This window comes from Dipteris shenzhenensis, chromosome 25 (genome assembly GCF_047967505.1).
Source record: "Dipteris shenzhenensis isolate YYH24624 ecotype China chromosome 25, Dip_SZ_1.0, whole genome shotgun sequence".
Classification (NCBI taxonomy): Eukaryota; Viridiplantae; Streptophyta; class Polypodiopsida; order Gleicheniales; family Dipteridaceae; genus Dipteris; species Dipteris shenzhenensis.
The window spans coordinates 7001878-7017156 of NC_141620.1; positions in this window are offsets into that span (position 1 = coordinate 7001878).

Here is a 15279-nt window from a genome sequence, read left to right on the forward strand (position 1 = left end):
GACAGTTATTGTAGCTCTCGAGAAGGGTTATTATGGATCTTTTTCAAAGATTGTTTTGTACATTAGCTTATCGTATGGCAATGTAATTGCTAAATAACTATAATCCAATAAGCCACACAAACAAAGTAATCCACAGAAATATGAAGCCAAAGGAGTTCATTAACTGAGATGTAAAAGCAAAACCATGTCATTTACATACATGCTTATTTCCATGTATAGGTAAACATGCACACTTCACTTAATTGTCATGTATAGTTAAACATCATACTATAAATCACCCAACCAAAACACACACTTATAGAATTTACACACATCTAATCACTATGAGAAAGAAAACCGTATTTGGAAATTGATCTCATCTACCATTAATCACGAACATTTCCCTTTGAACCTTATTGTTGGTACCCATAACCAAAATTTAAAGTAGTATTTTAGTCCCACCTACTCAGCTTCAGAAAGATTTCTCTGATCTTCCAACCCAATTAACTACTACACCTTTGTGTGAGTAGCCTGATACATGAACAAATGGACTGAAGCACTCAATTCAAGCATGGCAATGAAGACATAGTATATATATTTGTAAGGAACGTATGTAGACTTCTTTGCTTCACATGTATAGGGACTCTATATTTATTAAGGTAATCCCTTGGCAATCAAACCACAAATCCATACATGGGATACATGAACCTTGTCTGGGATAATGATATCCTCTTTGACAGACTCCCTAGATTTAGCCATTGACTTCTCAATCATGTCTTTGAATTTCTTAATTTTGATCTCCACCTTACTATATTTCCATCATGATGGAATGCTTATGCATGTCTTGGTGTGTTGCATTGAGGCACTACAATAGATTGTCCCATGATAGAAGCCCCCATAGTGTCCTCAAGGATGATTCCTACCTTGATCCTTAGCAATCTTCCACAAGACAAGCAATTTTCCTAGCACTACTTGAATGAAATGATCCAAATTCCATGTATGGGTAATTATTTATTGCAAAATCAAATCACTCGCTCTTTGGTCGCATTGGGATGTTTCCTTTTACCATTGAAGCATGGAGTTGGTACTTTATAATCGGCCTTTTTATCTAGCTCATTAGCTCCACGCCACCTATTTGTGTCTACTAAGTATCCAAAGCATGTGACAACATAGTGGGGATCATTTCCTAGTTGCACTAATTTGCTTGATGTTTTAAATATTCAAAAAAAGCCTAAAAACACAATTTTATTGATTTAAATAAATTCACTTTTTGCACTGCTACTATTGCTTCTCGCTTTTGTTTTGCTTCTCGGATTGTCGAGTGCGATTTTACATAAGTATTTTTTCTTTTTTTTCCTTCTCAAAGTGGAACTCAACTATTCTTTTGAGAGGTGTGTGTTGAACTTTTGTTTTAAGTTTTTATGGATCGGACAAGCACTCATCTCTCTGTAGAGAGTTTTGGTCTACAATCAAAGGTAGATTCTAATTGTGTCTGCATAGTTTTCTTTTTAAGTTTTTGTAGAGCTAGTTGGCACTCGGTCTCTCTCTCTAGATGTGTGTTATAGTCTGAGTTTAAATTTTAACTTGTTTGTATGGTTTCATTTTATGTTTTAAACAACAAGCCTTACACTCACCTCTCTCTTGAGTTATGTGTTGCAATTGAACTTAAAATTTGCAAAGTGTTCTACTAGTTTCTTTTTTAGTTTGTAAAGACCTAGCCTAGCACTCATATCTCTCAAGAGTTGTGTGTCATAGTCTGAGTTAAAATTTAGAAATGTTAAGAGTTTGAGTTGTTTATGACCTAGAATGACAATCAACTTGGGCAAGAGTAGTGTGTTGCAATCAGGGTTTGTGAAATTATGCCATAGCTAACACTCAATCCAATTCGAGCTCTATAGTTCAAGCTTTGTTGTTGACACATGCTAGCATTTAGCAGTCTAAGCATCTAGAGCTCACCTGACCTCAGAAGACAGTTTTTGAAAATGAAGAACGTCTATTTCTTCATGTCTGTCAACCAAGACATCATTAGGAAAGATTTCAACGATGGTGAAATCAACGTGCAACATCTCATTGAGACCATGGCGGAGCATGGATTGAGAAGCTTGCGACAGAATGGCTTCCACTATCTTTCCTAGAGTGAATCTGGGGACTGTTACTTACACCACTTTGCACTTGAGAATCAATGATTTCTTGGTCAAATAGACACAAGGTGGAAGGGTTCGAATGTTGAAGCAAGAGTTACATAAAGAATGCATGGCATGCCTTTAAAGGAAAAGGAGACCCATGTCCATTCTGCACTAGAGTCTCTCTTTCTATGTCCTTCCATCTCATCCAGGGTCCCAAACTCCAGATCCTCTATTGGTTCCCCCAGTCATTTCACGTCCTCAAATACATACTATGAGCCCATACTAACCACCATAGGATCCACGTCCTCCATCACATTTGCATGAATCATATGTTTCCCCATTCATTGCACATCCTCCACAACACTTGCATCCTTGATACGTTGGATTAATACTGCCCATTGTACTCCATTTGCACCTTATGTGCCTTCTGTCCCACATCTAAACTCCTTTTTCCCTACTCACACTTTTCCACACCTACACCTATAGCCTCACCACCATCACCACTACCACCAATAGAACCTATTCAAGGTGTGAGGGCTTTATAGCTTGCTCGCGCTATAATGCCAGAATGACCACAACTCATGCTTATGTAGCAGCAAGATATACGATTCACACCTAATGCAGTCTTGGGCACAACACTAGTGCCAAGTGGGAATGTTAGAAAATGCACCATCCGCATTAGCTCTTTCAACCCTATGAAAACTTATACTTGCAAAGCCATTCAAGTCCTTGGAAGATATGCAAGCGAAGGCCTTGCAGTAAGCCACATGCTTGGGAGATGTCCACACTCGAGCATCATTAGAGCCATTGGTGTAACCATCTATCCAAATGATTTCCATTCTAAGATGGAAATAAAATCATTGGATTCTCATACGAGTACTTCTCCTTCAAGCTATTATGTGCATCATCGACACTTGCAAACTTTCATTATTGGCTTAGGTCCTAGAGGTTGTTCTAGTCATCCAAATGGAGGAATTGTACCTTCCAAGTTATCAATGAAGATGGCCAATACTTGCTAAGATATCCCTCTTTTAGAATGCTTTGATTTGGAAATTGCCAATGAGGCTCAATGTCACAAGGTTTTTAAAGCTTTCATTCATGAAGAGTTTCTTCTTACTCATATCCAAAATCTCGAGTGTTATGACATTGTTGGAAGCTCTCTATGAAGACGATTTGAGAATATAGTGAGCACTGTCAATTCTGTCATAGCAAGATGATGCGTGTTGCACCTATAAACCAAATTATGAGCTCTATGGAGGGATCTATATACCGAGCATCTCATACATAACTCATTTTGGAAAGAAAGCTGAGAAATTCTTGTTGAGAAGATTGTAATATTTACTGTCACTAGTGGCCAATGTAATACTTATTTAAAAGGGTTTGAGGCACTTTCCTTCTAGGGTTGTGGTGGTTGAGTTTCAAAATGTGTGGGTTTAGTCCTAGTGTGAGTTGTTCAGGTTTTTGCCATGTTGACAACCCTTTGTACTCTTTCCATCTTTCGGTCTTTCAAATTTTTATATTTGGCCATGGTTGTGAATTTGGGAGCTACGACCTCAATTGAAGTGAGGCTTCAGGGCTGTGTTGGACATATGATCCACACTTCTAGAGAGAACCAACTAACATGTTTGAATCCTAGCATTGGTGAGAGACCTTTCCATAAAGTAGATAGACAAGAGGACATCTATCACCTTAGGGTTTTGGTGTTTTGATGGCTAGACTAATTTTTTAAAATCTTTGTTAAGAGCACTCAGGCGTGAACAAACTCGGATGGATGAGCCATGGGAAGGGGGAGGTGTGGTTATTAACATCAAGAGTTGAGCATGATCGCTTGATGTTTGTAGCTGTTTTAGACCCATTTTTAGGGTTTTATTCATCAGTTGCTAATTGCAGGGTTTCGAAGAGATTACCCACTAGTTTTTACTTGTTCTTCTTAGTCTGGAGCTCCCTAGATGTGATTGATGGTCCTTTTGATGTTTTGCACATTTTCACCTTATTTTGAAGGCTTTTCTCTACTGCTACTCTGCAAGCAAAGTCACTTCAATACTAGAGACATTGTGCATTCTTCTAGACTAGCTCCAATTGAGTTTCATTGAAGGTTGTGTATTCTAACAAAGAACAATTCTGATTTTTATTGTTCCAACCCTAATAGATGTTGGATAACCCTTGTTTCTGCAAGGGATATTAAGCTTAAATTAGTGGAAGATATAATTCCCGAGAAATCAGTCCACATTGCACTACAATTTCTTTCATGAGTGCATCTTCTCAATCAATTGCAGGTGCAGTCAAAATTCAATTAAGATTGTGTATTGTTTAGCCAAGCATTGGCTAATGGGCCAATTTGATTTTCTAGGTGCAATACCATTCACAATACACGAATTTTATGGACAATCACTTGTGCATATATGTGACATGGCTCAGAATCAAAATCAGGATTGAGGAGATTTATTTGGAGGTTTGGCCTAGGTGCAAAATATGGCTCAGCAAGGAGATAATCCCCATGTTAGGTAGCAAGATCAGCATTATTACTCCTACTTAAGATTAGAGGAGATGGAATGCCAAGCTAGAGATCAACATGTTAATTAACTCTCCTATTCTCGAATGCAAAGCTAGTCCCATCCATAGTTGGAATCCTCCACCTCAACATGAATAGGCTTATATAGCTCATTCCAATTTAGTTGTAGAAGATTGTCCTTCAAAATAATGTAATAAATATTTCTCTCTAAGCATTGGATTTGTAATATCTTGTGGAACACTAGGGAAAGATTCAATTCTTTTCCATAAATATTAGAGATATGTGGAACCAAATCTATAGAGTTACAATTGAAGGCCTCAAGGTAGTACTTGCACTTACATTTCATGCTAGCTAATCCCAATGTATGTGGGCATGTCAAGATAGTGGGGAGTACCCAATAGAGGTGCTCTTTTCTTAGCATGGTGAAAGAGGGATTTTGCAACAAAGGAGGGATGGGTGTAATAGAAGATAGGGTGAGCAATAGAAGATGGTTTTCACAACAGATAAGGATTGGCTAGAATAGAAGATATGTTGCAATAGATAAGGGCTTAGCTTAACATAACGTGAGGATGAGACTTGAGCATACAAGGAAACATGAGCATATGGTTAGATAGAGAGAGCATGCTACCTACAATGATGCAGTGAGAGGGTGAGGAAGGATGAGCATGAGTATACAACGAGGCAGCAATAATGGTAGCTTGAGTGTATGGGCAAGTTGATGTCATGATAGTTCATGGGAACATTAAATGATGAGGACATGGGATGCTTTGTGCAGTAGTGCATGCCCCTATACAATAGTGTATGCAAGTCCAAGCTTGTCACAATTCATCGTCATGGTGTGCTAATGATGCGGGGCCAAGGACTCACTTCATACCTTCTAATCACCATTGACTTGTCGGCCCTCTAGTTGAGAATCCCCCCGCACTTCAAGTTGGGTGATTTGATGGTCCTTAGCTTTTCACAAACGAAAGATAAGGACTGAATATTCAGCTTGATTACATGTGTTGGTGGCCACAAGACTGCTATACTGGAATTCCACTTTGTTGGGAGAAAGTAAAGATACTCTAGCTCCGACTACTTTTGTTGTGGGCTTGTAGGCGTCGTCAAAGTGCATCACCCATGCTGACATCATACAAGGACCAAAACATAGACATCCCGAGTCTCTCAGTACTCAAGAATGGGAAGTATTAGGGGATGATGGGAAGCCAATACTTTAGCAAGGCATGCAGGACCAAACAAGCTTACAATCCTTTGCATATGATTTATTTTATGACCAAATAAGATCACAACATGCAACTCAGCAAGCGGTACAAATGGCTGATTTGGTAGAAAAGGATTCTAGGGCCAGAACATTTCAACCATACAAATGCATATTATTACATAGGAATTCAAAAAATCCTAATTGCTTGGCATAGTCATAATAACAAGAGCTCATACATGTCCACCCAGTAAGTACATTTTTTAAGATTAAAATTTGGAGACCTCTTTTTGGTAAGAGGCATTCCAGAATACCTCTATCACCCCTTACCATAAGGGGTATGTTTTGGATCCTAGTATTGTGATATTTTGTCAAAATAAGCATAAGACTTTCCTATAAAAGATCTAATCCTATACCATTAGTCAAGTATAATTAGTGCACATCCAACTAGGTGAATCCCAAGGAACTCAAGAATCTCTAGTCAATGCCATGCTAGTAAATTTTAATGAAGGACAAGGTTAAAATCCACTATCAGAGTAAGGCCAATTACAGAACCAAGCACAATTTATGGTTAGTAAGATTAAGGAATTCAAAAGTTGGTTTAAATAAAGAGGGCCGTAGAGGGGCCACGGAGCAAACCCCTCAGTACCTTGAAAAATTAAAGAAGTTGATAAAGCAACCAAAAGCCGATCTTAAGTTTCACTAAACTTATGCTCATGCAAGAGAGAGAGAGAGAGAGAGAGAGAATTACATACTCATTAAAAATGATGGCAGGTTAGGGGTGGAGAAAAGGATGTAAGAAGAGTTAAGGATCAGGAGGACATCAAAGGGATTGGAAAGGAGAAATAAGGGGTTAAGGAGAAGTGTGCTCTAGAGAATGGAGAAGTACATGATGCAAGGGTCTTGTTTGAGGGGAAAGGTAATAGGCCCCTTAACTTTGGGAATTGAGAGGGAAAAAGGAAAGGAGACTCATCAAGTAGAGTGAGTGGGAAGAGAATTTGAATTCATGCTTGACATTGGAAACCCATCATAAAGAATTTTGAAGGAGATCTAATTGAAGGCTTGTTTGAAAATCATATGTTATTCTCTTTCAAGATATTGAGATTTCAGTCATTTATTGGCTTACATACCTTGCAAGGGTCATATTTCATTGCGAGGAGAAGCAGAGGTCATAAAATGAGAATTACAAGAGGTTTAAAAAACAAACAAGGGTTCATAAAATTATATCTCTATGCGGTTTAGGGTTTCGAAGGATGTTTTTGGTTCATAGAAGGTCTAGGATTTAGGAAGGATTGAGTTGAGAGAAGGAAAGAATGGAGAACATGTTTCCTTCACCATGTGAAGGGGGTTTTGGGTTTAGAATTCTAATGTAGGGGTTTTTGGGTTTAAGGTTGGAAAGAGTAGTTTATGTATAAGGTCATGGATAGGGGTTCATAGTTTAGGGTTGAGAAATGATGTTTTTGAAGTAGAGAGAAGGATTAGAAGAGAGTGGCAAAAGAATTTGGGGGAGAACTTGTGAGAAGGAGATGATAGGTTAAAACAAAGGGAAGGAATTGCAATCATAGGGAAAAGGGAGATCGACACATGAGTGAGTTGAACACAATGTGAGCTTCATTCCTTCATGGGGTATTTTACATATGATCCTCCATATTATCTCTATGTCTATTTTCTCACTGTTTTCAAAGAAAAAGTCATTTTTTAAAGCTTTTCCCTGTTCCATTCGACGACAGAGACTCCGTATTGACTTGTAGAGGCAACCATTGCCTGCTTTCGGTGTCCATTTCACTTCAGGAGCTTGGAAACACCTTCATTCTTGAATTTGGGATCATTTCGTTGGATTTCTTACTCACTATGTTAGTTTCAATGTTTTTCTGCCCAGGTGTTGGAACTCAAGTTTGGAGCAACCATTTGTAGATTTGTCAGTTCTGATGGCCTCAGGAGGTCCTAAAACTTCTATGTTGCTCATCATTCTCACTCCGATGGAGTTTACAAATAGTTCAGTTTCCAAAAACGTTTTTCAATCCGTGTGCTGAACCTAGTGATTGGGACCACGGTTTCCAAAACCGTCTATCCCATTGCATTTCGAATGCCTAAAAATCCCTACTTGTTAGTTCTTGCACGATTCGGTGGAGTATTTTCAGAGTTATAGATCTCTGTGTATTTGATTTCGTCTCTCTGTTATGCATTTTTCATTCTCTTAGATTTATGCCACATGGCAGTGGATAAATGTTGACTCCCATTTCTCACTCATCGGTTGGGATTTTGGAGTTTCAGTAGAGAAGAGATATTTGCAGATTGTCTTGCTGAGTCCGATTATGCAATGGTGCCCATGTTTTGAGGCATCTCATGTTCTTGTGGGATGCTATTTTTTATGGAAGCTTTGCACATGGATGCTATTTTATGCTGAGGGACAGCCATTTGACACATTGCAGGTGATGCACTAATAGTGTTATGCTCTCTTAGATGAGATATTATTGATGCATATGCCCATGGATGGTGTTTATGCTTGAGCCATTTGGCACTTATGGCATTTTGGATTGCCATTGCAGTTGGCATTTTCTTTTGGGCCAAATTTGCTCATATGGATTGCTTTGAGTTTTTTGTGATATTTCATACACATTTGGATGCACTTGGTATTTGGTGTGATTCTCTCTTGCAGGCACATTTGGGATTTTGCTTTATTTGCATCATGGCATCCTCTCCCCTATCTGAAAATGAGTTTTTCAATATTAAAAAGTTTGATGGGACAAACTTTTCTTTGTGGAAAGAGTAGATAAGGGATGTGCTTATTCAAAAGAAGCAGATAAAACCCTTGCAAGGGATTGCAGCTAAGCCTGCAGCTATGTCCACAGATGAATGGAATGAGTTGGATGCATTGGCAAAGTCTACCATTAGACTTCATCTTGGGGAGATAGTTTATTTCACAGTAGTCACTAAAAAGACTACGAAAGCTTTATGGAAAAAGCTGAGTGCTACATATGAGAAAGAGACTGCCTCAAACAAAGTTTATCGCATGAAAAGATTGTTTGAGCTGCACATGAAGGAGGGAGTATCCATAGCTTTGCACTTGAATGAATTTAATATCATTTTCAGTCAGCTTCAAGCTCAAAAGCTGAATTTCAATGCGGAAATGAGGGCAATTTTCTCTTATCTCATTACCATCCTAATGGGATACTTTCCGTACTGTTATCAGTAACTCTGCACCTGGTGGAGTTTTGAACTTTGATGATGTGGTTGGTAGCTTGTTGGCCGAGGAGATTAGATGGAAGTCAATGGAAGGCAACAAGCTGGATGCAGCCTTAAATGTGCAAAGGGGCAGATCACAGTCTAGGGGGAAGTTTCGAGAAAGAGGGAAGTCTCGTAGCAAGTCCAGGCATGGAACATTGAGTGTCACTATTGTGGCAAGAAGGGCCACATGTAAAAGGATTGCTACAAGCTTAAAAGAGAGCAAAAGGATAAGAAAAAGAATGCAAATTGGGGTGCAAATCAAAAGGAAGAGAGTCCAAGGGAGGACAAAGGAAAAGTGAAGATCGAGGAAATCAATGCAGTCACACATGATAGTGACGATAACATTCTCTTCATGTCTAGTTTATCTGTAGAGTTGCTTACCACTTCAGATGATGCATATTCCCAGGATTGGATTTTGGACTTTGGTGCTTCATTCCATGTTACTCCCCATAGGGAATGGTTCTCTACTTATGACAGTGGAAAGACAGGCCGTGTGCATCTTGGAAATGACTATGCATGTGACATAGTGGGAGTAGGTGACATAAAGTTTTCTTTTGCAAATGGGTATGCATTTATTTTGAAAAAAGTGAGACATGTGCCTAAGTTGACCAAGAGTCTCATTTCAACAGGGCAGCTAGATGATGCTGGTTTTCAAACCATCTTTGGTTCTGGGAGTTGGAAAATTCAGAAGGGCTCTATGCTTTTGGCCAGGGGTGCCAAGTGTGGGACTTTGTATCCCTTACATGTATCAGGGGTGTTTGATCATGTTGTTGCAATAACCGAGCAACCAAGCATTTCTTTATGGCATTGCCGGTTGGGCCATATGAGCCAAAATGGAATGAAACTCTTATGCCATTTGGGTTATATACCGCATTTGAGTTTCTCTGATTTTGAATTTTGTGAGCACTGTCTCTATGGAAAGCAGACTAAATCAGCCCATAAAAGAAGGGGAAAGAAAGAGTTTGAAAAGCTTGATTTGATGCATTCAAACGTATGTGGTCCCATGCCTGTCATTAGGTGGGGCTGAATACTATGTGACATTCATTGATGATGCAACTAGGAAAGTGTGGGCCTATGCTATAGCTCGGAAGAGTGATGTGTTCCAGGTATTTCAGAAATGGCTGGCCTTGGTTGAGAATCAGTCAAGTAGACCGCTTAAATGCCTACGGATTGACAATGGTGGAGAGTATCTCTCTCATGACTTTCAGCATTTCTGTGATACACATGGGATTAAGAGGGAGCTCACATCCCCTTGTACTCCAGAGCAAAATCCAGTGGCAGAAAAGATGAACCGTACCATTCAAGAAAGGTTGCAATGCATGCTTTCCAATGCAATGAAGACTGCAGTGCACGTGATCAATAGATCACGTAGTAAGAGTTTGGATGGTGGTATTCCTGAAGAGGCATGGAGTGACAAGAAGCCCTCTTACTCTCATTTGCGTATATTTGGGTGTGAGGCATATGCACATGTGCCAAAAGAGCTTCGAAAGAAGCTAGATCCTAAGTCTAGGAAATGCATCTTTCTGGGTTATGGTGAAAGTGGAGAGATGGGCTATCGTATCTAGGATCCAAAAGCAAAGAAGATCATATGCAGCCATGATGTAGCCTTCAATGAGAAGAAGATGCATAAGGCACCCATGAGGGATGTGGAAATGAGGAGAGTCACTTTCCAGGACATGAATCCACCTGCATATGTTGATAGACAACAAGCTATCCATGCACCAAATGTGCAAGAAATGGTACCACCAAGTACTCCCACAGAGGTATACAATCAAGGGTAGATGATGGATCATCTATTGCTGGAAATGATGAGCCGAATGTGGCTGATATGTAGGTGGGACAACAAGCTGAAATGCCCTTGAGAAGATCATCTAGAGTGTCAAGACCGCCTGATAGGTTTGTTCTAGCGGTAGACTATGTGATGCTTACTGATTGCGGGGAGCCTTCTTGCTACAAAGAGGCTATGATGCGCGAGGATCAACACAAGTGGGAGTATGCTATGCAATCAGTGATGAGTTCACTTATGATGAATAAGACTTAGGACTTGGTTTCTTTGCCACATGGAAAGAAAGCATTGCCATGTAAATGAGTCTATAAGATGAAGGTCACATGTGATGATGTGCCTAGGTACAAGGCCCGTTTGGTCGCTAAAGGGTTCAAGCAAGAGAAGGGTGTGGACTTTGATGAGATATTCTCTCCGGTTGTGAAGATGACCACACTTAGATGCATGCTTGGACTAGTGGCAGCAGAGGATATGGAGCTTATGCAGATGGATGTCAAGACAGCTTTCTTGCATGGGGATCTGCATGAGGAAATTTACATGGTGCAACCGGAAGGCTTTAAAGAAAAGGGCAAAGAAAATTTGCAAGCTGAAGAAGAGTCTCTATGGTCTTAAGCAAGTGCCTAGAGAATGGTATCAGAAGTTTGATGCGTTCATTTGGTCCCAGGGTTTTAGAAGGAGTGAAATTGATCACTACCTCTACACTAAAAGGGCTAAGGATAATAGCTTGATACTCTTGGCACTATATGTGGATGATATGCTATTGGCTGGCAAGAATACTTATGAGCTAGATGCATTAAAGGCCAAGTTGCATGAGGCCTTTGATATGAAGGATTTAGGACTTGCAGGTCATATTCTTGGTATGCGCATCACGCGTGATGGGAGTAGGAAACTCCTTTGGCTTTCATAGAAGAAGTATGTTACAAAAGTATTGCAGCATTTCAATATGGAGGGGGGGATGGAAGTGAGTACTCCATTGCCTCCATATGTGAAACTGAGCCATACAAATAGTCCCAAATCAGATGAGGGGAGGGCCATGATGGCCAAGGTTCCTTATGCATCAACGGTTGGGAGTCTTATGTATGCTATGATAGCTACTAGACCAGACATTGCATTTGCAGTGGGAGTTGTTAGCCGGTATATGGCTAATCCAAGAAAGAGGCATTGGGAAGCAATTAAGTGCATCATGAGGTACATGAAGGGTACCAAGGAGATGTGCATCTGCTTTGGTAGAGGAGACATGCATGTGCTTGGGTACACAGATTTAGAAGGCATGTGGATAGTAGGACATCCACTTCTGGTTATGTGTTCACCTTTGCAGGTGGTGCAGTGTCATGGATGTCTCGCGCACAGAAGTGCGTTGCTTTGTCTACCACAGAGGCTGAGTATGTTGCAGCCACATAGTTGCAAGGAGGCTATATGGCTTGATCGGCTAGTGGGAGATTTGGGGATTCATACAGGTGTACCGACATTGATAGTGATTCCATGAGTAATATTCAGCTAGCACAGAATCCAGTCTTTCATGCAAAGACTAAACACATTGAGGTCAGGTACCATTTCATCAAGGAGGTACTTGAGGACAAGCGCATAGAGCTTGTCAAGGTTCATACAGATGATAACCCTGCACATATGATGACGAAGAGTCTACCTAGTCAGCGGTTTGAGTATTGTCATGTATTGATGGGCATTGGATAGTATGCTCACTAGTTGTTCTTCCTTAAAGGCACATTGTCCTTTAAGTGGGAGGTTGTGGGGGTTAAAGGTCACTGTGCTTTACCCCAGTTATGTACAATACTCAAACACATATATAAATGAATGAAAAAGAAGATTAGGGTGTTCAGCACCCACCAAAAACTTGTGTGGCTCTCTGTTTCTCTCTCTCTCTCTCTCCGTTCTGCTTCCATTGAGAGCACTCTCAGACGTGTCGTTCACCCATTCTGGCACATCACATACACAAAACTGGTGGAGATGCTAGGTCAAGAAAACAATGGAACAAAGTTTTGAAAGTCAACACATGCATATAAACCAAAACTCGATGGAGCAAATGTTTCACACAGTGAACAATGTACACACTCAATTGTCACAAATGAATCAAGCACGTATGACAATGCTCTCAACATAGCATCAAAACCGACCACACGAGACATCAGGCAAATGAGTGCATCCAAAACCATTTCAAGGACTACCGACTGAAGACATAATTTCATGGATTGATCATTTCATGAATGTGAGCGAGTACTAGCAATGGGATGACCCTCGGAACGCACACAAAATTTGCACAGTACTAGAAGGAATTGCAGCGACATAATACTCATTGATGATATTCTCATTCATACCAATTAATGGGATGAACACATTCAAGTACTCGAAGACGCCATGGAGATCCTAAAGAAATATAACCTAAAGTTGCAATTCAAAAAGTGCACATGGGCGACTCTGAAACTCAAATTTTTAGGATACATCGTGTTTGCAGACGGAATCGACATCGATCCAACCAAAGTTGAAGTAATTACAAACTACCCGCAACCATACAATGAATTGAAAAGGTTAGTAGCAACCGCGATCACTCTACGACACCCTTATTTTCCCCTAATTTCAGCACCTTTTTTGGTCTAAACTGATGCATCAAGACACAGAATAGGCATAGTGATTCTCCAACAAGATACAGACACAAATGACTTGTTCCCCCTTTGTTTGGTCTCAACAGAAGCCTCTCAAAAGCTAAAAGAAACTATTCGACAACAGAACGAGAACTTTTGGCAATTGTTTGGTCATGCACAAAATTACACCCATATTTGCACGGCACATTAGTTACCATAGAAACCGATCACAAACCACTCACTGCTTTGCTTAGAAAATGGCACACAAACCCTAGACTTCTCAGATGGCTATTAGCACAATAAGAGTACACATTCTCTCTTAAGTACTACCCAGGCAAAGACAACCTCATAGGCGATGACTTATCACGTGAACCACAATGTCAAAATACACAAACATCACTCGGACCATCTAGGCCCCAACCAATTAACCTTTCAGTCTTACCTGCACTCCAAAACCAAGACCCTACACTAAACGCCATTATTTTAGCACTTCGTCAGCCCACCAAAAACCATCAACATACCAAATTCATGCTAAAAGACAATCTTCTATACTTTTGTAGTTAACAATTAGATCGACGTTTGCGTATCCCATAGCAACTCATAGATCACTACATATATTATTACCATGCCCACCCATTATTTGGTCAACAAAGTCTTCATAGAGTACTTGCTTATTTACGAAAAAGTTTTTATTGGCCTAACATGCGCAGGGTCATCACAGCTTGTCTCTGACAATGTCTCAGATGCCAACAATGCAAAGATCCTATTCGATGGCCACCAGGGAAATTACAAAGCATCACTGCCACATGACCTTTTCAATTGGTCGCATGGAATTTGATCAGACCTTTCCCTCAATCAGTGAATGGAAGTAAGTACGTCGTAGTTTTCACAGACTACCTAACATGTTGGTGTGAAGCAAAAGCTATTCTAGACGCATCCGCCAATTCAATCACCTCGTTCCTATTCAATGATATCATCCCTTGGCATGGCTGCCCAGAAACAATTCTCTCAGATCAAGGAGCAAATTTCAAAGCTAAAGTCATGTAGATACTCATAGAATCGTTGGGGGTACACGTAACATTCGCAGTCCATACCATCCACAAACCAACGGACTAACCAAAAGCCTAAACAAAACAATCAAGAAGATGTTGTGTATGTACGTTAATCCTCTACACCAACATTGGGATGAAGTATTGCCGTATGTCCTGCATGCATACAGAACATCAGTACAAAGTTCAACTCGAATCAGCCCATTCAAAGCACTATATGGACATGACCCGAAATTTCCACCCAAAGTACCACAGATCAACATTCCAGCCCACTTCAAAGATGCTTTACAATGGTTCGATCATCTCCAATAAGTACAACCCATAATCAGGTCATCGATCCTAAAGAATTTGGCAATTGCACAACAAAGGAAAGCAAATAATTACAACAATGGCTGCATAGATTAAGCCTACCAAAAAAAGAAGAACCTCACCGAATCCCTGCTCCAAAGATGGCTCGGTTCATACAAAGTGATCAGAAATATAAGGAAAAGCACCTACAAACTTCGACGAGAAAGAAATGGAAAGAAGACTTCCTTACACATTGTGTGCATGAAGCCATTCATACAAAGTTTGGGGGGGGGGAGGTGTGACAGATGTCAACGATGTGTTAGACACATGTTGATTTGATGCTTGTTAACGCGTGGGGACTGGTAGTTGAACAATCCTAGTAGTTATGCCATGCAAGGGGGTGGTGAAGAGGCATCGAGAAGATGGAAGAGGGGGCTTTTTGGGATAGGAAGATGAATACAACGGAATTCTGATCAGACGTGTCGCTCACCCATTCTGGCACATCACAATAATACGTGC